This window comes from Jaculus jaculus, chromosome 6, assembly GCF_020740685.1.
Source record: "Jaculus jaculus isolate mJacJac1 chromosome 6, mJacJac1.mat.Y.cur, whole genome shotgun sequence".
Lineage (NCBI taxonomy): Eukaryota > Metazoa > Chordata > Mammalia > Rodentia > Dipodidae > Jaculus > Jaculus jaculus.
In genome coordinates this window covers 113,179,302-113,205,451 of record NC_059107.1, presented here as the reverse complement: position 1 = coordinate 113,205,451, position 26,150 = coordinate 113,179,302, and the positions used below count along the sequence as shown (strand labels likewise).

At 40.7% G+C, this 26,150-nt stretch overlaps 1 protein-coding gene across 4 annotated transcripts in view; it reads right to left on the bottom strand.

Moving 5' to 3' along the window:
• The window catches only part of Frs2 (fibroblast growth factor receptor substrate 2), a 154,604-nt gene that overhangs the window by 24,860 nt on the left and 103,594 nt on the right, over window positions 1–26,150 (bottom strand). For 2 of the 4 annotated variants that reach the window (XM_045151874.1, XM_045151875.1), the window contains one exon: window positions 745–836. The exons of the other annotated variants lie outside the window; for them this stretch is intronic. The gene's annotated coding sequence lies outside the window, so the exon portion shown is untranslated. The remainder of the gene's footprint in view (window positions 1–744; window positions 837–26,150) is intronic. 4 annotated transcript variants of the gene reach the window in all.

Here is a 26,150-nt window from a genome sequence, read left to right as displayed (position 1 = left end):
TCATCAGGTCTGGTCAAAAAAGAAATAAAAGAGGCACAACAAAATGAGAGGGTGAAGGAGAGGGAAAGGAGGGGGAGAAGGGAAGAGAAGAGGAGAGGGGGAAGGAAAGGGAGAAAAGAAAAGGGAAGGGGAGAAGCAAAAAAGAACAAGAGGAATCAACATGGTTAAAGAATAGATTTAGTGTGAAGAATTGAAACTACTGAGACACAGGCAATGTGGTTCTTATTTTAACTTCTGGGACACTTCTTTTAATGCAGAATTTTCACCCACATCTCTGACCCCTCTTCCTGAATCACAAACTCCTATGCAAGGGGGAAAAGTCTGATGCTGTTTTAGATTGCATTGATGACCATGAGATCAATCTTTGGAGGCCATAGCTGAGTTATGTGAGACCTAACAATGCACTAATATTGTAAACAACTGATTTTTTAAAAAATCCCATCAACACATATTCCTGAAATCTACAACTCAGCAAAAACACAAGTGTTTACTCTCTCTCAGGAGAACGATGCTCTCTAGGATATATTCAACAACAAGAGGTAGCTTTTCTCTGAGATCAATACTGCATTTAAGTTTATTGAATATGTTAAATTGATAAGCAGTGCCTTAGTTTAATTAAAGCCATTTGTTCTTATTCTTTGGGAAAGAGAGAAAGTAAACCAAGATACAACATAGTTGCATTCAAGAAAACACTATTAAATTAAGTTATAGACTTCCTGTCTTTTAAGGTAAATTTCAACTTACCTAGATGTGGCCATTAATATGGTTAGCCTCTGATGCTACATCAGGAGTTCAATCATATTTCAAAATACAATGTTGTCTTTGTTTGCCTTAACCTAGAAATAGAAAAAAATTAAGAATTCCTTATCCCTCCCTCAATTTTGTATGGAAAGTGAACCTAGGTTCTCATGTATGCTAAGCACATATTCTAACCGCTGAGCTACATACCTAGCCTGAGAATTTATTTCTTTTAAGATATAAGACTTGTGGTAGCACTACGAGCTGAATTGATCTATTTAAACAAACTCGAATTGCTAAACAAAAAAAACTGTTTAAAATCATTTAATATTTAAGCTTGATTTTTAAAAACTGTACTATTTTATGTGCATATGCACATGCTACAATTCCTTTTCAAAGATAAAGGTGAAATACAATAGTCTTAATGTTTCTGGCTTTTCTACTACAGCCATGATACTAAACAACTCACTTCTCAATACTTAATGTCCTCTTCCATAGTATGAGGTGTTAGACTAAATTACCTGCAAGGCTCCTTGCATATCTAAAGTTCTATTTTAGTTAGTAGCAGAGGAATTCTCTATCTAAACTTTGGCAGAGTCTCTTTAGAATCCACCCTCTGCATCTTCTATTTTGCAAGATACCCAGAACTAGAACTAGATCAGATCAGTCAATCTGAAAAAGTGTTCCATAGTCACAGGATTGTGACATTATAGCAATAAATTCCTATATATTCGGCTAGAGAGACGACTTAGCTCGTTAAGCTTTTGCCTGCAAAGCCAAAGGACCCAGGATCAAGTCCCCAGGACCCACATAAGCCAGATGCACAAGGTAGCGCATGTGTCTGGAGTTTGTTTGCAGTGGCTGGAGGCTCAGGAGCACTCATACTCACTCTCTCTCAAATAAATAACTAAAATTATTTTTAAAAACTTTTTAAAAAATAAATTTCTATATAGTTATAAAAGAATTCAATATACCATTGCTAATTTTCTGATCAATTTATTCGCTTTATAGCAGAAAAAAAGCAAGCTCACTCAGGAGTATTAGTGAATATGAATGCTGTATCAGGCATCATGTTAGGGGTTCCAGGAAGAGTCTCATTTTAAACTACATACTAACTGGAGTTAGCATGCAGAATTAATACTTAAAATGAACACTTCCAAAATTATTTATGTAACACAATCAATCCTTTTAATTTTAGACTTCATGATCGTCCTGTGTCCTCCCTAGTACTCTTGGTTTCAACTCCTGAGTCCTTGGATTATACCCATCTTATATGGTGCTGAGGATCACACACTAGGCTTTGTGCATGCTACACAAATATTTTACCAACTGAGTTATATCCCCAGCCCCAGCCTGGGTATATTTTACAAACAAAATTCATACATTTGGAAACCAGAGCTTAACTGCTCACTGTGAATTTGTAAAGAGTCTCTCTTTAGTATAATAAGTGTATTCAATGTATTCCCTAAATTTCATTCCCTCACATATACATCTTTCTTTAGCAACACATTTCTTGCTATTTATGTCCCCATGAGCCCTTAACTTAAAAATGGCAACTTTGGGCAGGAGAGATGGCTTAGCAGTTAAGGCCCTTGCCTGTGAAATGCAAGGATGCTCATGTTCAACTTCCCAGATCCCACAGAAGCCAGATATGTAGAAGATGACACATGTGTCTGGGATTCAATTACAGTGGCTGAAGGCCCTGGTGCACCTACTCTTACTTGCTCACTCTCTTTTTTTCTCCCTCTGTCTCTAATAAACAAAAGAAAGTTTCGGGCTAGGGCTGAAGAGATGTCTTAGCGGTTAAGCGCTTGCCTGTGGGACCCTGGTTCGAGGCTTGTTTCCCCAGGACCCACGTTAGCCAGATGCACAAGGGGGCGCACGCATCTGGAGTTCGTTTGCAGTGGCTGGAGGCCCTGGCGCGCCTACTCCCTCTCTATCTGTCTCTTTCTCTCCCTCTCTCTCTGTCACTTTCAAATAAATAAATAAAAATGAACAAAAAAATATTAAAAAAAAAAAAGTTTCAGGCTAAAGGGATAGCAATTAAGGTGCTTGCCTGCAAAGCCAGGATCAAGTCCCCAGGACCCATGTAAGCCAGATGCACAAGGTGGCACACGCGTCTGGAGTTCGTTTGCAGCAGCTAAAGGCCCTGGTGTGCCCATTTTCTCTCTCTCATAAATAAAGTAAAAAATAGTTTTAAAAGGTTTCTGTGGCCGGGCGAGGTAGCACATGCCTTTTAACCCAGCACTTGGGAGGCAGCAGTAAGAGGATTGCCAAGAGTTTGAGGCCACCCTGAGACTACATAGTGAATTCCAGGTCAGCCTGGCCTAGAGCAAGACCCTGCCTTGGAAAAAGAAAAAAGAAAAGAATAAGTGACCCTAATGGGGTCTGGCTTGGTGGCACATGCCTTTGGTTTCAGCACGGAGGAGACAGAGGTAGGAAGATTGCCATCCCAGCACTCTGGAGGCAGAGGTAGGAGGATCACCGGGAGTTCAAGGTCATCCTGAGATTACATAGTAAATTCCAAGTCTGCCTGGGTTGAAGGGAGACTCTACCTCAAAAAAAAAAAAAAAAAAATTGCCAGTAGATTTTGTTTGAGACAGTCTTATTGTATCATCCTAGAACTCGTGATGTAACCCAGGTTAGCCTCAAGATTCTTAATGACCCTCCTGATTCAGCATCTCAAGAGCTGGGGCTACAAGAATATCTATCGCCTCACCACCAAGTTGGCAGACTGCATTTGGATGAAGACTCTCTTCAAGCTCTAATTGGCAGGGCAGGGAGGAGTGTGGTAACTGATAGATCTTAAGCTGTTTGTCCCTCCTAAATAGCTCTAAAAGGTCAGACTGAGTTTTGTGCTGCTTTCTAAATCATTCTTAGCTAAGATAGCAGATACAAGAATTCCATGAATAAGCATGCATGACCCTTCCTTTTTAGCTCACTCCTGAATATCCATGACTCTAGTCAAGTACCCAAGCTTGTTTTTGGGACACGGTCTCACTATGTAGCCCACCCTCCTCCACAACCAGCTGAAGTTTGTTTGTTTCATTTATTAGCTGGTTCTGCAGTGCTGGGAATAAACCAAGGACCTTTCTTTTGCATGTTAGGCAAGCACAATCATACTTTGTTAATAATTCTACAAAAGAAGATTTTATTTATTTAAGAGAGAGAGAGAATGAGAAAGAAGGGCATGCAGTACCTCTAACCAATGCAAACAAACTCTGGACTCATGTGCCACCTTTAACATCTGAAACATTATTCACCCCAACCAAGTTGGCTTTATCCCAGGGACACAGGGATGGTTCAACATATACAAATTGGTAAGTGTAATACATCGTATAAATGGTCTGAAGGGCAAAAATCACATGATCATCTCAATAGATGCAGAAAAGGTATTTGACAAAATCCAACATCCCTTCATGGTAAAAGTCCTACAGAAACTGGGAATAGAAGGAACAAATCTCAATATAATAAAAGCTATTCATGACAAACCTACAGCCAACATAATACTAAAAGGGGAAAACCTTGAAGCTTTTCCACTAAATTCAGGAACAAGAAAAGGGTGTCCACTGTCCCTACTTTTATTTAATACAGTCCTTATAGTCTTAGCTATAGTAAGGCAAGAGATACTCATAAAGGGCATATACATTGAAAAGGAAAAGATCAAATTATCATTATTTGCAGATGATATGATTCTAAACATAAAGGACCTTAAGGACTCTACCAGAAAACCATTCGCGCTGATAAAAACACTTTTAGCAACATAGCAGGATACAAAATAAACACACAGAAGTCAGTAGCTTTCCTATATACTAACAACAAACATACAGAGGATGAAATCAGGGGAAAACTCCCATTCGCAGTTGCCTAAAAAAAAAAAAAAGAACCTTGGAATAAACTTAAAGTGAAGGATCTCTACAATGAGAACTTTAAACACTCAAGTGGGAAACTGCAGAAGACACCAAGAAATGGAAATGTTCTTGAATTAGAAGTATCAATATTGTGAAAATGTCAATCTTAACAAAAGCAATCCACATATTTAATGCAATTCCCATTAAAATTCCAATGGCATTCTTCACAGAAACAGAAAAAAACAATCCTAAAATTCATTTGGAAACACAAAAAAACCTTGAATAGCCAAAACAATTTTGAGAAAGAAAAATAAGGCTGGTGGTACCACCATAACCGATTATAAGCTATATTACAAAGCCATAGTAACAAAAACAACATGGTATTAGCACAAAGACAGACATGTAGATCAATGGAACAGAATAGAGAACCCAGATATTAATCCAGGCAGCTACACCCATCTGATTTTTGGCAAAAATGCCAAAAATATTCATTGGAGAAAAGATAGCCTCTTCAACAAGTGGTGCTGGGAAAACTGGATATCTATATGTAGAAAGATGAAAATAGATCCTTGTCTCTCTCCACGTACAAGAATCAAATCCAAGTGGATCAGGGGCCTTAATATCAGACCTGAAACTCTAAAATTCCTGGAGGAAAAGGTAGGGGAAACCCTTCAACATACTGGCACAGGCAATGACTTTCTGAATATAACCCCAATTGCTCAGGAAATAAAACCATTAACCAACCATTGGGATCTCATGAAATTACAAAGCTTTTGTACAGCAAAAGACATTGTAAATAGAGCAAAGAGACAACCTACAGAATGGGAGACAATCTTTGCCAGCTACACATATGACAGAGGATTAATATCCAGAATACACAAAGAATTCAAACAACAGAATAAGAAATCAAACAATTGAATTAAAAAATAGGTTATGCATTTAAAGTGCTTGCCTGCAAAGCCAAAGACCCAGTTTGACTCCCCAGGACCCACATAAGCCAGATGCACAAGGGGTACATACATCTGGAGTCCGTTTGCAGTGGCTGGAGGTCCTGGTGCACCCATTGTTTCTCTCCATTTCTGTATCTCTCTCTCAAATAAATAAAAATAATAAAATAAAATAAAATAAAATGGACTATGGAACTAAGTAGAGAGTTCTCATTGGCATATAAACATCTAAAAGTGTTCTATATCCTTAGCCATCAGGTAAATGCAAATGAAAACTACTTTGAGATTCCATCTCATTCCTGTCAGAATGGTTACCATCAAGAAAAAAAAGACAATAAATGTTGACGAGGATGCGGAAAAAAAGGGAACCCTTCTACACTGTTGGTGGCAATGTAATCTGGTACAGCCTTTGTGGAAATCAGTGTGGAGGTTCTTAAGACAGCTAAAAATAGAGTTACCATATGATTGAGCTATAGCACTCCCCAGCATATATCCTAATAACTCTTCTTACTACCTTAGAGATACTTGCACAACCATGTATTGCTGCTCTATTCATGATAGCTAGGAAATGGAACTAGCCTAGATATTCCTCCACAGATGAATGGATAATAAAGATGTGGTACATTTACACAATGGAGTTCTATTCAGCAGTAAAGAAAAATGAAACTATGAAATTTGCAGGGAAATGGATGGATCTGGAAAGGCTTATACAAAGTGAGGTAACACATACCAAGAAAGCCACACATCACCTGTTCTCTCTCATATGTGGAGCCTAGCTACAAACGTATAGACTTGTGTGTGAGCTGGGACCAAAAATTGGTAGCAAAAGCCAGTAAGCTAGAAAAAAGCTATAAGGGAAGGAGGAAAGGGAAGGATTTAAGGGGATGGTATTAACAGATTACAGGGAGGGGAAAAGTCTAAGCGAGGCCATGGGAAGAGATTGTATAAAAGAATGGGGGGAGCGAGGGGAGGGAGGAATCAATCAAAATTCAAGATATTCTGAATAAGACATATGGAAACCTACTTTTTAAAATAATGGCATATCCAGAAGCCATAGATTATTACTAGAAAATTTTCAGTGCCAGGAATGGGATACCTTCCAGTGAGTTCTTGGCCAGGGAGGTCCCTGTTGCCTCTAAAACATTACAGGCTATTGCCAAGGCCTTTGGTTTCCCACCAGGAACAGATTGTAAGACCCTATTGCTGAAGACTTCATATGCCTGAGCAGTAGTCACTAAGAAATCAAGCTGGTGCTGAACAGAAAACCTTCTCCCTGTAGACCAGCCAACTGAAAGCTGGCAAAAGCTGTATGCAGCCCTATGGGAGACAGAAATCATCAGAGGTGAAAACAGTGGACACTGGAAGCCTCAAATTTGGCCTCACAGGCCAAATGACCAAACAAGTGCAATAGCGGCATGTTTGCTCTGGGGAAAACCAACTGCTCTCTAGTTAGCCTAAAGGCCCACTCTATGGAAGGAAATACATCTCATCAAAAGGCTATGGCAGGTGAGGTCATGAGCCTTAGGGGTATAAAGCCTGTTCTTGTCTAGATAAATGCATATATTACTCTCCCCAAGTTGCCCTGACAGCACTACACTTAATGTTCATATTCATGTATTAATGCTACTCTCACTTCTGGTAAGAGAAGCTTCTCTTTTCAGATGGTGATGACCACTGGGATGACCCAAAAGGCAACACAGTGGTGAGAAGATGGGATGGAGGAGTGTCCAGCACTGAAACATCTCACACCCTCCAAGGCTCAGGGTCCATTGCAGAAGAGGTGGTGGAAAGAATGTAAGAGCCAAAGGAAAGGTACCACTTCTTACATACAACTGTCCGGACAGAATTTGGCTTTGATATCCATGACCTCACAGGGCCTAGCAATGCCTATACAAGACACTCATAATAGGATAAAAAGATGATGACATCAAATTAAAAGAGAGACTAATGTAGAGAGAGAGGGGATATGATGGAGAACAGTTGTGAAGGGGAAAGTGGAGGAGGGGAGGGAAATATGTTTTATTGTCTATAAGTATAGATATTCTGCACACACACACACACACACACACACACACACACACACGGTCTTTGCTTAATAGGTTCTGCAACAGTAACTTCAAGCACTTGCAAGCCTCTGTGGGCTTCTGTTCCAGGTGGGTTTTTTTTTGTTTTTCTTTTGTTTTTTTTGTCTTCTAAAAAAGTAATCCTCAGGTACAAAGGTCAGTATATTGTTGTTATTTTGAAAACCAACAGAAACATGAATGCTTTTTTAATTTCAGCTGAGCTACAATTGACTTTAAAACCAAGACTTTATATAACCCTAAGAAAAAAAGTTGCTAATATCCTGTAACTTGCCACAGCTTGTAAGATGCACTCAATTTTTAGTGAGTCATGTTGAAAAACGTAGGCTGGGCATGGTGGCGCATGGCTTTAATCCCAGCACTTGGCAGGCAGAGGTAGGAGGATCGCCGTGAGTTCAAGGCCACCCTGAGACTACATAGTGAATTCCAGGTCAGTCTGAGCTAGAGTGAGACCCTACCTCGAAAAACAAAAACAAAACAAAGCAAAAAGTTGAAAAATAATCTCTTAAATGTATGCTATACTGCATGCAGCTAGTGAAAGAACTACCAACATATTTAAAAGGAATGGGAAGACTGTTCCATGAGTGAAGCATTTGCCATGCAAGCACAGTTCAGACCCCGAGAACACATGTAAGACTGGACACTGTGGTGAGCATCTGCAATCCCAGTGCCTCCTCCTATAAAGGAAGTGAAGACAGCAAAGTTTCCCAGAAGCTTACAGGCCACAACAGTGAACAACAAAATCCGGAAACCATACCTCAAAGAGAAAGAGGAAGACAAGCCCTAACTCCCAGATTCCCTGCTCCAAAGGGTTCACAAGCAGAAAAGTAGCAAGACCCAAGGAGATAAACCACCCCTCACAGCCCAGCCCAGGCCCAGGCGAGACCTCAGAGGAGGTGTTCATGGGGAGCTTCACAAGCAGCGCCAGCATGAAGGAGACAGGTGCTGAGGATGCTCAACACATACCAAAAGAAGAATTCACAGGCTCCTAAGAGCTCATCCCCGAAGGACACTTAAAATACACCCACCAAGGCTCAATAAATTTTGCAGAAGAGGGGGTAAAAGGATTGTATGAGCCACAGGTTGGGACATCATGCCCAAAGGCATTGCCTCCCCCTAATAACTGACTGCTGCTCCTACAATGCATAACCCACAACAGCAAGGGGAATACCAGCAACCCTGAGGAGGAGAGACCCCTGCGGAATTGGGGCAGGGAGGAGGGAAAAGATAGTACTAACACATGACATTCATACTAAGTATGTTCTTCATAAAAAGAATGAAAAAAAGAATTGGTAATGTGTAGTAATAAGCAACAGTGTGTTTATAAACATAAACGAAAAATATCAGGCATGGTGGTTTATGCCTATAATGTCAGCACTTAGAAGACTGAGGTAAGAGAATCACCATAAATGCAAAGCCAGTCTGAGGCTAACAGAGTGAGTTCCAGGTTGACTTGGGCAAAAATTTAGTTAAATGACAACAATAATAATAAAGAAAAACCAAAGGGGCTGGAAGGATGGCTTAGCAGTTAAGGCATTTGCCTGCAAAGCCAAAGGACCCAAGGTTCAATTCCCCAGGACCCACATTAGCCATTGCACAAGGGGTCACACATGTCTGAAGTTCATTTGCAGCAGCTGGAGGCCCTAGTGTGCCCATTCTCTATCTCTCCTCTGTCAAATAGATAAATAAATAAATATTTTTAAAAAAAAAGAAAAAACAAAGGAAAATGAGGATTAAGATATCCTCTGGCCTCCACACATATGCCATGACGTATGTACATGCACTCATACACATGAACATACACACATAATACACACACAATTAAAAAGTAAAACGCTAAGAAAATGTTTACATTATCTTTTCTTTCCTTTTGGTCAACTCAGTGGTAGAATTTCAGAGCATACAAGATAGATGTACTCTTGAGCGCTTGATAAATACTGATCTAAAGAACAATCTTGGAAGCTGGGCACGGTGACATATACCTTTAATTCCAGAGGCAGAGGGAGTTCAAGGCTAACCTGCAGTGAATTCCAGGTCAGCCTCAGCCAAAGTAAGACCCTACCTCAAAAACAAGCAAAGAAGACAGAGTGAGACAGAAAGAACAAATAAACAATCATAATAGTCATAAGCATAAATATTTAGGAGCTGAAGAGAGATGGCTCAGCAGTTAAGGTTCTTATCTAGGAAAGCCTAAGAATCCAGGTTCTATTTCCCAGTACCCACATAAGCCAGATGAACCAAGTGAAGAAATGGAAGTCAAATTCAGAAGGCATCATTTTTGTGTTTGCCACCTAAGCAAAGGAAATGTTCCTCTTAAGGTCTTATGATTTGATTGCCTGCAAATTTATTTTAACTTTAAGCTCAGGTTATTAATCATCCATGGTAAAGGTACTTCGGAAGAGTCACATTCAAAAGTACAGCTAAGATTACTAGGCTATTCCAAGTACAGCTTACAACAAGAAATCAACTGAGAGGGGCTAGAGAGATGGCTTAATGGTTGAGGCACTTGCCAGCAAAGCCAATAAATGACCCAGGTTCAATTCCCTAGGACCAAAATAAGCCAGACAGATACAACACAAGGTGGCATATGCATCTGAAGTTTGTTTACAGTGGCTAGAGGCCCAGACACTCCCATTATTTCCCTCTCTCTCAAATAAAATTTATTTATTTATTTATTCATTCTTTTTTGAGATAGGGTCTCCCTGGCACAGGCTGACCTGGAATTCATTATGTACTCTCAGGGTGGCCTAGAACTCACTGCGATCCTCCTATGACCCTCCTACTTCTGCCTCCCCAGTGCTGGGATTACAGGCGTGCGCTACCACACCCAGTAATAAATATGTATTTTTTAAATCAACTGTGAAAATATTTCCTCCCTTAGGTAATATGATGGAGAATGGAATTTCAAAGGGGAAAGTGGGGGGGAGGGAACTACCATGGGATTTTTTTTATAATCATGGAAAATGCTAATAAAAATTTAAAAAAATATTTCCTCCCTTATCGGTTTTTTCTTTTTCTTTTTTTCTTGAGCAGGATGGGGAAGAGTTTTAGTATGTAGCTCAGCTGTCCTCAATTTTTTTTTCAATTTAAAAACAAATGCAGTGGGGCACGGTGATACACACCTTTAATCCTGGCACTCGGGAGGCAGGTAGGAGGATCCCATGAGTTGGAGGCCACACTGAGATTACATAATGAGTTCCATTACAGCCTGGGCTAGTGTGAAACACCACCTCTAAACAACTCCCCACCCCAAAAAAGCCAAGTGCCAAAAAAATCTCTATACTGCCCTCTCAAAAAAGGCTATAAGTTTTATGTTTTATTCCATTTCAAAATGTTTCTTCAATTATAAATAGCTGAAAAGCTGTCTACTTAAATCCTCTTTTATAAAATCTTTGAACTTAATTCAATAGTTAACTATAAAGCATATTAGTTTCGTGTGATTACATAAATATAATACATCAAAGCACTATAATTAAAAATTTTCCATACACAAATTATAATTTTGAATTCCCTGGAAGCTATTAAAGCTTCTACATACAAAGTACAACAAGACTCAGACACAATTTTAGTTTAGTTGGAAAATAAAAAGACATGTATACTAGTACTTAAATACATTTGAAGCACAATATTAAAGTCTAAAATAAAAGACATGTTTTTCAGTATTTTAAGTTTCTCCAATAGAAAACCCTTGAAGTCTCCAATAACGCCAGCAGTTATGCATGTGTCTCACTGCTACAATCCCAGCACTATGAGGCTGGGAGGAAGGGAGAGAGGGAGGAAAGGGTAGCCTAATAGACTGAAAATAAAGGCTGTGGGCTATACAAATCTGAGCCCTTTCTAAACATACATTTTCGCCACCACCACTCCTTATGACACCTTATGGTTATAACTTGTTTACAGGGTGTTTCAATAAAAACCATCAGGGTTAAGTTAGAGGAATGAACAATGAAGATGAGAAAAAAGATGGATTATAGTAAAACTTGGGTTCCAGCATAAATAACACAGAGTTTTTTCTCAATTTTTATTAACATTTTCCATGATTATAACAAATATTCCATGGCAATACCCTCCCCCCACATCCCCCTTTGAAATTCCATTTTCCATCATATCCCCTCCCCCTCTCAATCAGTCTCTCTTTTATTTTGATTTCATGATCTTTTCCTCCTACTATGATGGTCGTGTGTAGGTAGTGTCAGGCACTATGACGTCATGGATATCCAGGACATTTTATGTCTGGAGGGAGCACATTGTAAGGAGTCCTACCCTTCCTTTGGCTCTTTCATTCTTTCCACCACCTCTTCCACATTAGACCCTGAGCCTTGGAAGGTGTGATCGAGATGTTACTCAGTACTCCAGTCACTTCTTTCCAGCACTATGATACCTTCTGAGTCATCCCAAGGTCACTGCCATCTGAAAAGAGAAGCTTCTCTACCCAAAGTGAGAGTAGCATTAATATAAGGGTATAAATATTAAGAGAAGTGCTTACTGGGCAGTTTGATAAGCATAGTATATACATGTATCCACACATCAGCAGATACTACAATCCTAGAGCTCATGACTACCCATTTTAAGTTTTCAGTATCAGGGATGTATTTCCTCCTATGGAGCGGGACTCCAGTCCAATTGGACTACGTGTACAATGGCTTCTTCCAGCTTTCTGTCAGCTGGTCTACATGGAGAAGGTTATCAGCTCAGTTCCAGCAGGATTTCTCAGTGGCCTTCCACCCCAATTATGTGGAGTCTTCACCAATACAGTCTTACCATCGATTCCTCGTGGAAAACCAAGGGCCTAGGCAATGGCCTATGATGTTTTGGGGGCATCAGGGACCTCCCTGGCCAACAATTCATTGAATGTATCCCATCCCTGGAACTGAAAGGAACAAGGGATGTTCTTCCATTTCCTAATGTCTACGGCAATTTCTTCCTGAGTGTTTTATGGTTACCATTGTAAAGATCCTTTACTTCCATGGTTAGATTTATTCTAAGGTACAATATTTTCTTTGATGCAATTGTGAATGGGAGCAGTTCTCTGATTTCATCCTCTATGTATTTGTTGTTAGCACATAGGAAGGGGTATTGGTTTCTGTGTGTTTATTTTGTATCCTGCTACATGGCTATAGTTGTGTATCAGCCCTAACAGTTTGCTGGTAGAGTCTTTAGGGTCCTTTTTATATAGAATCATGTCATCTGCAAATAATGATAAATTGATCTCTTCCTTTCCACTTTGTATTCCTTTTATGTGTGTCTCTTGCCTTATTGCTAGGGCTAAGACTTCCAGTACTATATTAAATAAAAGTGGGGGCAGTGGACACCCTTGTCTTGTTCTTGATTTTAGTGGAAAAGCTTCCAGTTTTCCCCCATTTAGTAATATGTTGGCTGTAGGCTTGTCATAAATAGCCTTTATTATATTGAGATATGTTCCTTCTATTCCCAGTCTCTGTAGGACTTCTTTAAAAAAATTTTTGTTTATATTTATTTATTTATTTGAGAGTGACAGACAGAGAAAGGATAGGGGAGAGAGAGAGGATGGGCGTGCCAGGGCTTCCAGCCACTGCAAACGAACTCCAGACGCATGCGCCCTCTTGTGCATCTGGCTAACGTGGGTTCTGGGGAATGGAGCCTCGAACCGGGGTCCTTAGGCTTCACTGGCAAGTGCTTAACCACTAAGCCATCGCTCCAGCCCTCTGTAGGACTTTTATCATGAAAGAATGTTGGATTTTGTCAAATGCTTTCTCTGCATCTAATGAGATGATCATGTGTCTTTTGTCCTTCAGTCCATTTATATAATGTATTACATTTATTGATTTGCATATGTTGAACCATCCCTGCATCTCTGGGATAAAGCCTATTTAGTCGGGGTGAATGATCTTTCTATTTCCTGGAAAAGCTTAAGAAGCAATGGTGTTAGTTCCTCCCTGAAGGTCTGGTAAATTTCACCAGTGAATCCATCTGGGCCTGGACTATTTTTAGTTGGGAGATTTTTGATAACGTCTTGGATCTCCATACTTGTTATAGGTCTATTTAAGTGATTAATCTCAACTTGATTTTATTCCTGTAGATCATATAAATCAAGGAAATCGTCCATTTCTTTCTGATTTTCATACTTTGTGGAGTATATGCTTTTATAGTATGTCCCTATGATTTTTTGAATTTCTCTGGAATCTGTTGTAATGTTACCTTTTTTATCTCTAATTTTATTAATTTGTGTCTTCTCCCTTTCTTTTGGTCAGATTTGCTAAGGGTTTATCAATCTTGTTTATCCTTTCAAAGAACAAACTCTTTGTTTCATTGGTTCTTTGGATTGTTCTTTTGGTTTTTATTTCATTGATTTCTGCCCTAATCATTATTATTTCTTCCCATCTACTGATTTTTGGATTGCCTTGTTCTTCTTTTACCAAGGCTTTAAGGTGAAGCATTGGGTCGTTTACCTGCGACCTTTCTAATTTCTTATATATAGACACTTAAAGCTATAAATTTACCTCTTAGGACTGCCTTCATTGTGTAACGGGAAATTTTGGTATGTTGTGTTTTCATTATCGTTTGACTCTATAAATTTTTTGATTTCCTTCTTGATTTCTTCATTGACTGATTCATCATTTACTAGTGTGTTGTTTAATTTCCATGATTTTGTGTATGCTCTATAAGCCTTTCTTACAATTGATTTGTAGTTTAATTCCATTGTGGTCAGATAGAATGCAAGGAATTATGTCAATTTTCCTGTATTTGTTAAGATTTGCTTTGTGTCCTAATATATGGGCTATGTTAGAGAATGTTCCATGTGCTGCTGAAAAGAATGTATATTCTGCAACATTTGGATGAAATGTCCTGTAGATATCTGTTAGGTCCATTCCTTCTATGACCTCATTTAGTTCAGATGCCTCTCTATTTTTTGCCAGGATGACCTGTCAATTTATGAGAGAGGGGTTTTGAAGTCACCCACTACCACTGTGTTTGGTGTTATCTGTGACCTTAGTTCTAATAGCGTTTGTTTGATGAATTTGGGAGCCCCCATGTTAGGTGCATATATGTTTAGGACTATAATGTCCTCCTGTTGAAGGGTGCCTTTAAATCAATATAAAGTGGCCTTCCTTATGTTTCTTAACTAATGTTGGACTGGTCTACCTTGTCAGATATTAGGATAGCAACCCCTGCTTGTTTTCTAGGTCCACTTGCTTGAAACACCGTTTTTCAACCTTTCACCCTAAGATAGTGCCCATTCTTTGTAGAAAGGTGGGTTTCTTGGAGGCAACAAATTGTAGGATCCTGCTTTTTAACCCAGTCTGCAAACCTATGTCCTTTGGTTCGGGCATTGAGGCCGTTGATATTCAGAGATAATGCTGAAAGCTGTGTACTCATTTTTTTTTTAATAGTTCCAGTTTTACCTTTGCTCTCTTGTGTTAACTAGTATTTGAGGATTGTTTGTTTTTTCCCAGTTCCTTATGTGTGTGCTTTCCTTTTTCTTCAGCATGGAGGATTCTTTCAAGTATTTTATGTAGAGTTGGTTTTGTCTTCAAATACTCCTTTAGCTTGCTTTTGTCATGGAATGTCCTTATTTCTCCCTCTATTTGAATGGATAGTTTTGCAGGATAAAGTAACCTTGGTTGACAGTTGTTATCTTTCAGAACTTGGAAAACATCACTCCAAGCCCTTCTGGCTTTTAAAGTTTGTGTTGAGTAATATGCTGTAATCCTGATAGGCTTGCCTTTGTAAGTAACTTGATTTTTCTGACTGCTTTCAGCATTTTTTCTTTGGTTTGTGTGTTTGGTAGTTTGATTATAATATGGTGAAGAGAGGTTCTTTCCATGTTTTGTCTGGCTGGTGTTCTAAAGGATTCCTTTATCTGCATTGGCACCTCTTTCCCAACTTGGGGTAAGTTTTCTTCTGTGATTTTGTTGAAGATGCCTATTATGCCTTTGGAGTGAAATTCTTCTCCTTCTACTATGGCCTGAATTCTTACATTTGATCTTTTCATAGTGTCCCAAATATCTTGAAATTCCCACTCATACTTTTTTATTGGTTTGTCTTTCTCTTTATTGGACTATATTAGATCTGTCACTTGGTCTTCTAGCTTAGATATTCTGTCCTCTCCTTCATCCATTCTACTGATGAGATTTTCTCCAAAGTTTATTTCATTAACTGTGTTCTTCATTGTTAATAATTCTGACATTTTTGAATTATTTCTATTTCCTTATTTATGTCTAGTATTGACATCTTTATTTCATTAAATTGGTGTCCTGTGTTTTCTTTGATTCCTTTGATTTCCTCTTTCATTCCTTTGATTTCTTCGACTTCTTTGAACATATTCATAATCATTCTTTTGAAATCTTTCTCAGGCATTTCCTAACTCATTCTCACTGGAGGTCATTTCTGATGCATTAATACTTTTTGGTGGATTTATATTGTCTTTATGTTTGGTGTTTCTTGTGTTATAATGTATATATTGTTGCATCCTGGATTATTTAATGATTGGATTTTCTAGTTTGCTGGGTATTATTAGATATATCAATCTAGTGTTCTATAACTTCAGGGTAGGAGCTTAAGGCACTAGGTATGGCTCAGAAGGCTCTCAGAGTATCTACAAAATGACCCTAGGGGTTGGGTTTGCCTGCTATGAGAGTATTCAAGTAGGCTGAGAGGAACCAAATACAGATAGTTTCTAAAATTTAACTAAACAATGTACACTTTCAATGAAAAACAGCTCAGAGTATTTATCCAAGAGTGGGTATTATGACAACCAGATCCTGTGTCCCTTATGCTGTGTGGTGTCTTACCCACTCACTTAATCCTGACAACAAGGAGGTTAAGATTTCTGGTCTGTTGAGGGTTCCAAGTCAGCTTGTGACCAGGTGAGACCTTTCCGTTTTAATCCGAGTTACCTCTGCTACTGCCTGGGTCCCACTGTTGGTTCAAGTAGGCGTGGCCGGGTCCCTGGACCACTGCTCTGTTCTTGGGAGCTGGGCACTGGCGGTGGGGGAGGGGAGGCTGCCAATGCTGCTCTAGTTCTCTCACTGTTCCGTATGTTCTTCTACCTTGTGATCTGCTCCTCCATTGTTCCTTGCCATTCTTCCTTCACGTTTCTTGAGTTTAAGGAGAGCTCTGGTGTTGAGTAGAAAATCCCCCACCTGGCTTTTCCTGCAGCGCAAGCCAAGCATGGCAGTTGGCAGGCGTGCCACCGCCAAGCCACTTCTGCTGGCTTGTGGGCTCTGGATGCTCTGGATCTCTCCTACTTTTCCGCTGCCGTTTCAATTTCCTATACACCTCACTTTTTAGTAAAAGTGTGTATTTTGCTGCAGGGTTGTTTTTTTTTTTGGGGGGGGGGGGCTTTTTCCCCTGTATGCTGCTTTGGCATGGTCCCTACACCAACATCTTAACTGGAAATCCAGCACTGATATTTTAATATTTTATTTTTATTTATTTATTTGACAGAAAGAAAGGTGGGGACAGAAGGGACACGCCAAGGCTCCAGCCACTGCAAACGAATTCCAGATGCATGCACCCCTTGTGCATCTGGCTTACATGGGTCCTTGGGAATCAAACTGGAGTCCTTTGGCTTTGCTGGCAAGCACCTTAGCTGCAAAGCCATCCCTCCAGCCTAACACTGATTTTTGATGGACTGGTTAGTTGACTGGTTGGTTGGTTGGTGGTTGGTTGAACAGAATAGGAAGGCAAAGCAGGAGACAAAGAAAATACCTCATTTCCACTTTCAGTTGACAATGCACACACTGAGCTAAGGAACATAGAAAGGACTTAATGTTTAGTGAAACACATTAAGTCCATCTTGAATGTACTGTGATGCCTGTAAAAACGTTTAACAGACAGACAGAAGGATACTGAATTAAGCCGGGTGTACTGTCACACACCTTTAATCCCAGCACTTAAGAGGCAGAGGTAGGAGGATTGACATGAGTTCTAGGCCAGCCTAGAGCTATAGAGTTAATTCCACATCAGCCTGGACCACAGTGAGACCCTACCTCAAAAAACCAAAAAACAGAAAAGAAACAAAGAGTTAGTACAAAGATCTGGGAGTCACTTAGCTTATAGATGAAAGGCATGGAACAATATGAGACTGCCTGCTATACTACTGACCTTACTGACCTATGAGGTAAGATGTGCCCATTGATGTAATAGTGGTATGGTGGTTTGATTCAGGGGACCCCCATAAACATAGGTGTTCTGTACTCTAGGTTCCCAGCTGATGGAGATTTGGGAATTAACGCCTCCTGGAGGCACTGTATTTTGGGATCAGGATTATGAGTATTATAGCCAGTTTCCCCATACCAGTGGTTTGCATACTCTCCTGTTGCTGTTGTCTACCTTCTGTTGGCCAGGGGGCAATGCCCACCCTCTGTTCATGCCATCATTTGCCCCGGGCATCTTGGGGCTTTCCTTTGAGTCTGTAAGACAAAATAAACCTTTTTTCCCACAAGCTGCTATGGGTCAGGTGATTTCTGCAAGCAATGTGACCCTGACTGCAACTATAAAGTTAGTACCGAGAGTGGGGTTGTTGGTAGACACCTGACTCTGTGGCTTTGGCCTTTTGGAGCTGACTTTCAAGAGGAATATGGAAGAATTTGAAACCTTGGCTGAAGTGCTAAAATTACAGCTTCATGGACTATTCTGGTCAGAGGTGAAAGACCTGAATGCAATACAAACTATGGACTATGAGGTTTGGCTTGTGAGAGGGAGAAAGAGCCTTGCCTGCACTGGGCTAGAAGCAGTTTGTATGAGAGGCTTGCTGTTATGCCTGTATTCTGAGAACTTGACCAGGGTTGCTTTATGTAGAAATGAACTGGTGTGAGCAGATGGATATGGCACAGAAAAAATGAAATATTTGGGTGAAACTACTCAGCTGCAATTATGTGAGAGATTTTTGAGATTGGGCCAGCTGACGTGTGTTGGGACAACAGGGAATGCCGGGAGCAGTTTGGCAGCAAGACACTAGCAAGACTTAGCACCTACATGCAAGCAAGATAATGTATATTCAGTGTCAGAAGCCATTTGGCTGGCCTTAAATAGTCTTTTGTACTGAGAAGTGATTGAAGTGCATAAACTCTTTTAACAGGAAGGAGTTTTTGATAGAAACTTGTGTGAAGCTTATGGAATTTTTGTCCATGGAAAAACTGTAAGAATATATAAAAAGGAATGCTGTGAAATAAACTGTGCTTCAGTCCTTGCTTCAGCCCTGGACTGGAGTCCTTGCTTTCATTCTCTCTCTCCTGTCTTTCTTTAATCCTCACTCCCATCAGGCTCAAAGCCTTTCAGCCAACAGGCTCCAGCAAGGGAAGAATATAGACTCTTTTGGAAGGGCCTGAATGCTCAAGGAGTGTAATACTCTTTTTTTTGTTGTTGTTGTTGTTTGTTTTTGTTTTTCGAGGCAGGGTCTCACTCTAGTTCAGGCTGACCTGGAATTCACTCTGTACTCTCAGGTGGCATTGAAGTCACAGCGATCCTCCTACCTCTGCCTCCCAAGTGCTGGGATTAAAGGTGTGTGCCACCTTGCCCAGCTGAGTATCCTACTCTTCAAAGTCTGCTTTATTCCCCACTGGATTAAGAAATTGGCACTCTATCTGTTATTGTGGAATATAAGAAATACAAGAAAGAGAGGAACACTGAATGTGCAACACAGTCTTGTGTTTTAGAAATGGCCATAGGCATGAGAAAGCAGGTCTGCTGGATGCCTGCATGGAGCTGTAAGGATGGACCATGTGGGCTGCAATGGAGACCCAGTGGAGATGCCAGGACAAGACGGCTGTTAAGGACAGCTGCCAGCCTCGGATGAACTTTTCCAGGACTGTGAGTAGCCTAGCTGGAAGGGTAGAATTAGAACTCCAGAGACTTACTACTGGTTAGATTTGTTACTGACTAGAGTTGTTCTACTTGGAGCTACACAGTTTGATGTTTGCCCTGTTTAAATCATGTATTCGTTGAATATTTCTTTGCTATGCCCAAAGCCATCTTTTGCAATGTGAATGTTTATTCAGTGTCATTATGGATTTGGGGGGGATATTTTAGTATTATCATTCAGTTAAAAGACCTTGGATTGCCGGGCGTGGAAACGCACGCCTTTAATCCCAGCACTCGGGAGGCAGAGGTAGGAGGGTCGTTGTGAGTTCAAGGACACCCTGAGATGACAGAGTGAATTCCAGGTCAGCCTTGACTAGTGTGAGACCCTACCTCGAAAAACCAAAAAAAGACCTTGGATTATGGGGAAGTTTGAACATCATTAGAATTGATAAAAATATGGGGACTTTTAAAGTTGGACTGAATGCATTGCATTTTATATCATGGATGGTTATCAATTTCTGGGGCCAGAGGTGGAATGCTGTGTTAGGTGTCCCCCATAAACATCAATGTTCTGAATGCTAGGTTCCCAGGTGATAGCAATTGGAAATTAAAGCCTCTGGGAGGCAATGTATTGTTGGGGGTGGGCTTATGGGTATTATAACCAGTTTCCTCTTGCCAGTGGCTGGCACACTCTCCTGTTGCTGCTGGCCAGGAGGTGATGTACACCCTCTCTGCTCATGCCATTTTCCCCTGTCATCGTGGAGCTTCCCCTCGAGTCTGTAATCCAAAATAAACCTTTTTATCCCCCAAAAGCTGCTCTTGGATGGGTGATTTCTACCAGCAATGTGAACCTGCCTGCAACAAATGGTGTGACTGCTATGGTGGTAAACAACCACTTTCTGATTTGGTTTGAGGACTGCTCCATAGGAGGTAATTCACATCCTGGTACCTCAAATTGTGAACCACTCTTGTGGTTCTGGAAGCTACTGCTGATACGTGTGTTTGTGTGTGTATCTATCAAACTTCTAAATATTTATGTTTTTTGTCTTTATTTGAGAGAGAGGGAAAGAGAAGGACAGGAGAGAAAGAGAGACAGACAGACAGACAGACAGACAGGGAGAAAAGGTGTGCCAAGTCCTCGAACTACTGAAAACAAATTGCAAATGTATGTGCCATCTTGTGCATCTGGCTTACATGGGTTCTGGGGAATAGAACGTGGGTCCTTAACCACTAGGCAATCTCTCCAGCCCCTAAACATTTATGTTTATGACTACAAATCAATGTTGCTCTCAGCTAGCAAAAGAACCTACCTCAAAAAAAAAATACTATAGACTCCATATGACTCTTAAATAAATAAGCAATAAATAAATAACAGACCTTAGGCATTTTATTTTAGCTTAAGTATTATAAAAAATAATGAATTCACCAAGCTTATGGTCAAGAACATTTTTCTTTTGTAGAATGAGGATGTAGCAGACAGCTTCAGGTTCGCTAAGATGAACTTCCAGACCAGGCACAGTTATGGGGGAAGGGATATTTATTGAAGCTTACAGATCTAGGGGAAGTTCCATAAATGGCAGAAAAAGCTGGCCTGCCTTCACAGTACAAAACACAGAGAGAGAAGCACAAGCCAAAAAAGCCAAAAAGCCACACATCACACTTTAGGAACTCCAGCTAGGCAAACTTTGCATAATAGAATGAAATCTGAAACCCACCACCACACCTTAAGATCTACCAAGTGACACTGCCTCCAGCCAGGTGGCTGCAGATGCAAACTACAAACAATAAAAAATTGAATATATTGGGGGCCATCTATTCAAACTACCACAGAGGACAAGTTAATTTCTTACATAAACCGTAACCAAAATGTGTATAAAACACAACTGAGCAAGAATTTCCATTACAGGCAACATGGCAGGTTTGCTGCCCTGACTGACTTTATTGCCTAAATCTACAATGCTATATAAAGGAAAAAAAATAAGGCTGGGCATGATGGTGCATACCTTTAATTCTAGCACTGGTGAGGCTGAGATAGGATTGCCATGAGCTTGAGGCCAGCCTGGGATAAAGAATGAGTTCCAGGTCAGCCTGGGATAGTGTGAGACCATGCTTCAAACAAAGAGACCTTCCTCCTGGTTCACAGAGTAAAAGATAGAGCCCTCAATAGCAGTATGGGGATCATCTGGTAAGAACGGCCCTGGAAAGGATGGAGTTAAGCCTAACTCTAAAACATTCAACACTGGCTTATAACTCCCAGTACCCAAAATCGGTTACAACCCACACTAACCTGTTGATCAGAAAAGACCTATGAGGTCCACAAAAAGAAAAAAAAAAAAAAAAAAAAAAAAAACAGGTTTCTGTCAAAGCACTTGATTACCTGCCTGAGATAAACCAATTGATGAAGACTGAACATGATGCCAAAACAAAACACCAAGAGATGCAGCTGGAATTTGGAAGGAGGCCAGTTCCCAGATGGTTAGACAGTATAACAACGCTGGAAAGCACTACATGAGCTGCTGGAGGAAAATGTCCAACAATGTTGTGACCAAGCAGGAACCACTGCTATATGAAAGCAACCAGCCTGACTAGACATAAACACACCTGTGCAATGATGCCACCCAGCCTACGTGAGTCAACAATGGCTTTCTCGTGGGCTAAGAGATCCATTCAGTGGAAAGGAACCCATAGCTGGAACTGGGAACCAAGTCAGAATCCTATGGAGAGCAAGATTATGATCTACAACAAGAAACTTCTATTAGGTGTGGTCAATGAGAGGCTATACCCATCAAAATCTCTTATCCCCTATAACCCATCCAGATCTCACTCTTTGTTGGAGAATCTGTTGGTGTTTTCTTTTTTCCCCAGAAGGCAGCAAGAGCCAAGAATGACCAAAATCTATCAACAAGACAAGAAAAGACAGCTGATTCCCTGTCATGAGATGAGCCACCCCTCAAACATCAGCCAGGGCCCAGAAAAAAACATAAGAATTGTCAAGATCAGCAAGAGTGCTGCTTCCATGGAGCCTGACAACCCATGCCAGGGTGGTGGAGATAAGACAATGAGGATGCACAAAATGTACCAAAGCAGAAATCCAGAAGGTTCAGAGAGCTCAACACTAAAGTAGACTTAAAACACACTTACCAAGGGGCTTGAGAGATGGTTTAGTTGGTAAGCACTTGCTTGTGAAGCCAAAGGACCCTGGTTCAAGGCTCAATTCCCCAGTACCCACGTAAGCCAGATGCACAAGGTGGCAAGTTCCTTTCAAGTGGCTAGAGGCCCTGGTGCGCCCATATTCTCTCTCTCTCCTCTCCCTGTTTGTCGCTCTCAAATAAATAAAACTAAACAAAAATTTTAAAAAACACACACTTACCAAGGCTCAGGGAATTTTGTAGAAGAAAGGGTGGAAAGATTCTAAGAGCCACAGGGTGGGAGGGTATATCCAGAGGCATTGCCCCAACCCACAAATTCTGCATATTGCTCTTACAACTCCTAACTCACAACCCCACAAATACCAGCAATTCCACTGAGAAGGGGAATGGAGGCGAGGAAGGAAATGATGGTACCAACACATGATGTGTCCATACAAAGTTCTTATTTAATAAAAATATACTTTAAAAAAAAAACTTTTTGGGCTGGAGAGATGGCTTAGCCATTAAGGTATTTGTCTGCAAAGCCAAAGGACCCCGATTCGATTCCCTAGGACCCACATTAGCCTTATGCACAAGGAGGTGCACATGTCCAGAGTTTCTTTGTAGTTGCTGGAGGCCCTGGCATGCCCATTCCATTTGGTCTGTCTGTCTCTCTCTTTTTCTGTCAAATAAATAAATAAATAAAAACTTTTTGGTATTTTTTGGTTTTGTTTGTTGAGGTAGGGTGTCACTCTAGCTCAGGCTGACCTGGAATTCACTATGTCATCTCAGGGTGGCCTTGAACTCACAGTGATCCTCCTACCTTTGCCTCCCAAGTGCTAGGATTAAAGGTGTACACCACCATGCCAGGCAAATTTTATTTTTATTTATTTATTTATTAGTAATGGGGGGGAGGGAGGGAGAGAGAGAGCGCGCATGTGAGAGTGAGGAAGCACAAAGGCTTATGGGACCTGTAGCCACTGCAAACAAACTCCAGATGCATTGCCACCACGTGCATCTAGCTTACATGGGACTTGGAAAATCGAACCTGGGGTCCTTAGGCTTTGCAGCCAAGTGGCTTAACCACTAAGCCATCTTTCCCCAGCCACCCCTAAAATAAATCTTAAAAAAAAAAAAACAAAGAAACAAAAAGTTATCATAAACATTTTTAAGCATCCTCCTAATTTGGCATAAGTATAAAAAGCTATAGAAGGTGGCTCTTGACTTTAAGACAACACAACTGCCTTCACAACCAAAGAATTTGGGGGACAGAGTGTATTTAATAACCTGAAATTCCCTTGCATACAAACTGAATATCCAAAGGGCTACACAATATGACCAAATAATCAGTAAGGCTCTCCTGTGGAAGGAGACAGCAAGTAAACATGCCTGCTTGGCTTTGGTGTTGGTAAAAAGAATCAAACTATGTCCCATGAGGCTTTATAACTAACTACAAGATAGCATTTAAATGATTTTAAGGAATATGAAAAAAATTGAAAAAGGGTAAAAAAAATGGATTACATCTAAATAATATGTGGGGAAAACAATATAGGAAAGAAAATTAGAGGTATTATTCAAAGTTTTCTGCAATTTTCCAAAGATATTATCATTATTATCCTCAGCTGCAGGAAGGAAGCCCAAAGGGGTTACTAAATAAGTAAATTTTAAAACCTCAATACATTATATAAAGCTGCAAAGCACCAAGAAGGGAGGGTTAAACAGCTAAGTAAAAGAGATTACTAAAAAAGGAAGGGGAAATTAAGACTTCTCACCAGCAACACTGTCAGGCGACTAGAATAAGGTCTTCATTGTGAAAAGAAAATTTCAGTTTTTAAAATATTTTTTATTTATTTTGTTTTTTCGAAGTAGGGTTTCACACTAGCCCAGGCTGACCTAGAATTCACTATGTAGCCTCAGGATGGCCTCGAACTCACAAAGATCTTCCTATCTCTGCTTCCCGGGTGCTGGGATTAAAGGCATGAGCCACCACGTCCAGCCTTACTTTTTTGAGAAAGACAGCAGGGGGAATGTTATGAGCATGTAAGGACCAACATATGGTCCAGGGACAGTTTAGATAAATAAGTTTGTTTTTCTTTGTGTGTGAGAGCAAAATTGCAAAGTCAACCTTCGTAAGCAAAAATCTAAGAAAAAGCTGAGTACAATGACATAGTAAGAGATTACCAGAAGGTGTGTGTACAACCCTAGATAAGTAGTGGAAAATACAAAAAACCCAGCCGCTGAGCAGCCGTTGTCCCAGTCCTCCCGACACTATGACTGACTGAACGGCTGCTCAGCGGTCCGGACTGAGACCTCCGCGAGACGCATCACTGATCCGAATTCATCTGCCCGACACGCTGTCCGAACGACCGAGACGACTGAGACTCGCCTTGAAAACTGCGAACCGAGAGAAAGTCGGAGCACGGACCCCGCGTCGCCAGGTTGTGACGTCAGAAATCTCACAGACCGAGTCTCGCGATACTCCCAAGTGTCGCGATATCAGGTTGTATACATTTTAGACTCACTAGAAATATTGTGTTAGTAGTGATGAATATAATTTGGATATATATTATATTAGCTATAATATTAGTTGTGATAGTTTGGACTTGCTTGTGTGTGACTTTCATCCCAGTAAACTCCTTTGCGAGTACACCAGCGTCTGAGTATTATTGACCTTCATGGGCGGAATCCTCTCAACCAATCACCTTTGAGAGTGCTCGCGACAGGGGAAGGAGGGAGGGAATGGGCAAACCAGGGCCTCCAACCAATGTGAACTAACTCCAGACACATGCACCATCTTGTGCATCTACTCTATGTGGGTACTTGGGAAATGAAATTGAGTCCATAGGCTTTGCAGGCAAGTATCTTAACAGCTGAGTCATTTCTCCAGCCCCAAAACTCCAATTTTAGGACTTCGGGTTAAGGTGGTGGCACACACAAAAGCAGCCTAGGGGAGAAAAAGAAAAAAAAACAAAACAACAAAATACACTCTTCTACTAAAAAGTGAGGTGTATAAGAAACTAGCAACAGCAGCAGAGAAGTAGGAGAGATCCAGAGCATCCCAAGCCCACACAGGCAGGCAGAAGCGGCTCTAGCAGCGGCGACACCATGGTCCGTGGGGTCACAGCTGCCAGGCTCAGCTTGAGCCACAGGAAAATCCAGCTGAGGAGATTTTCCACTCACACTGCAGCTCCTTGCAAACTCAAGAAACATGAAGGGAGGACAGCAGCAAACAAGGAGGAGCAGATTACAAGGTAGAGGATCACATGGACCAGTGGGACAACTAGAACCACCAGCTCTAGCCTCAGCTCCAAAACTGGCAATGCAAGCGCCAGGAAGCACCAGACACCAGGGAAAGGGAGCTCACAGCACCCAGTACCAATGACCGGAGCAGCAATCCAATGACCCAGCCAGCCTACTTTAACCCACAGTGCACCAAAGTGGGTACCCAAGTAGGAGTGCAGCATAACTGAGACCAAACTCATCCCAAAAGGTAACTAGGATTACACCAGGTCAGTACCTGCCAAATAAACCTGGTATATAGACCTGAACCAGAAGTGCTAATTGATCAGGATAAATTAAAGGTTAAATCTGATGGATGGTCAGATTTGCCATTCTTAAATA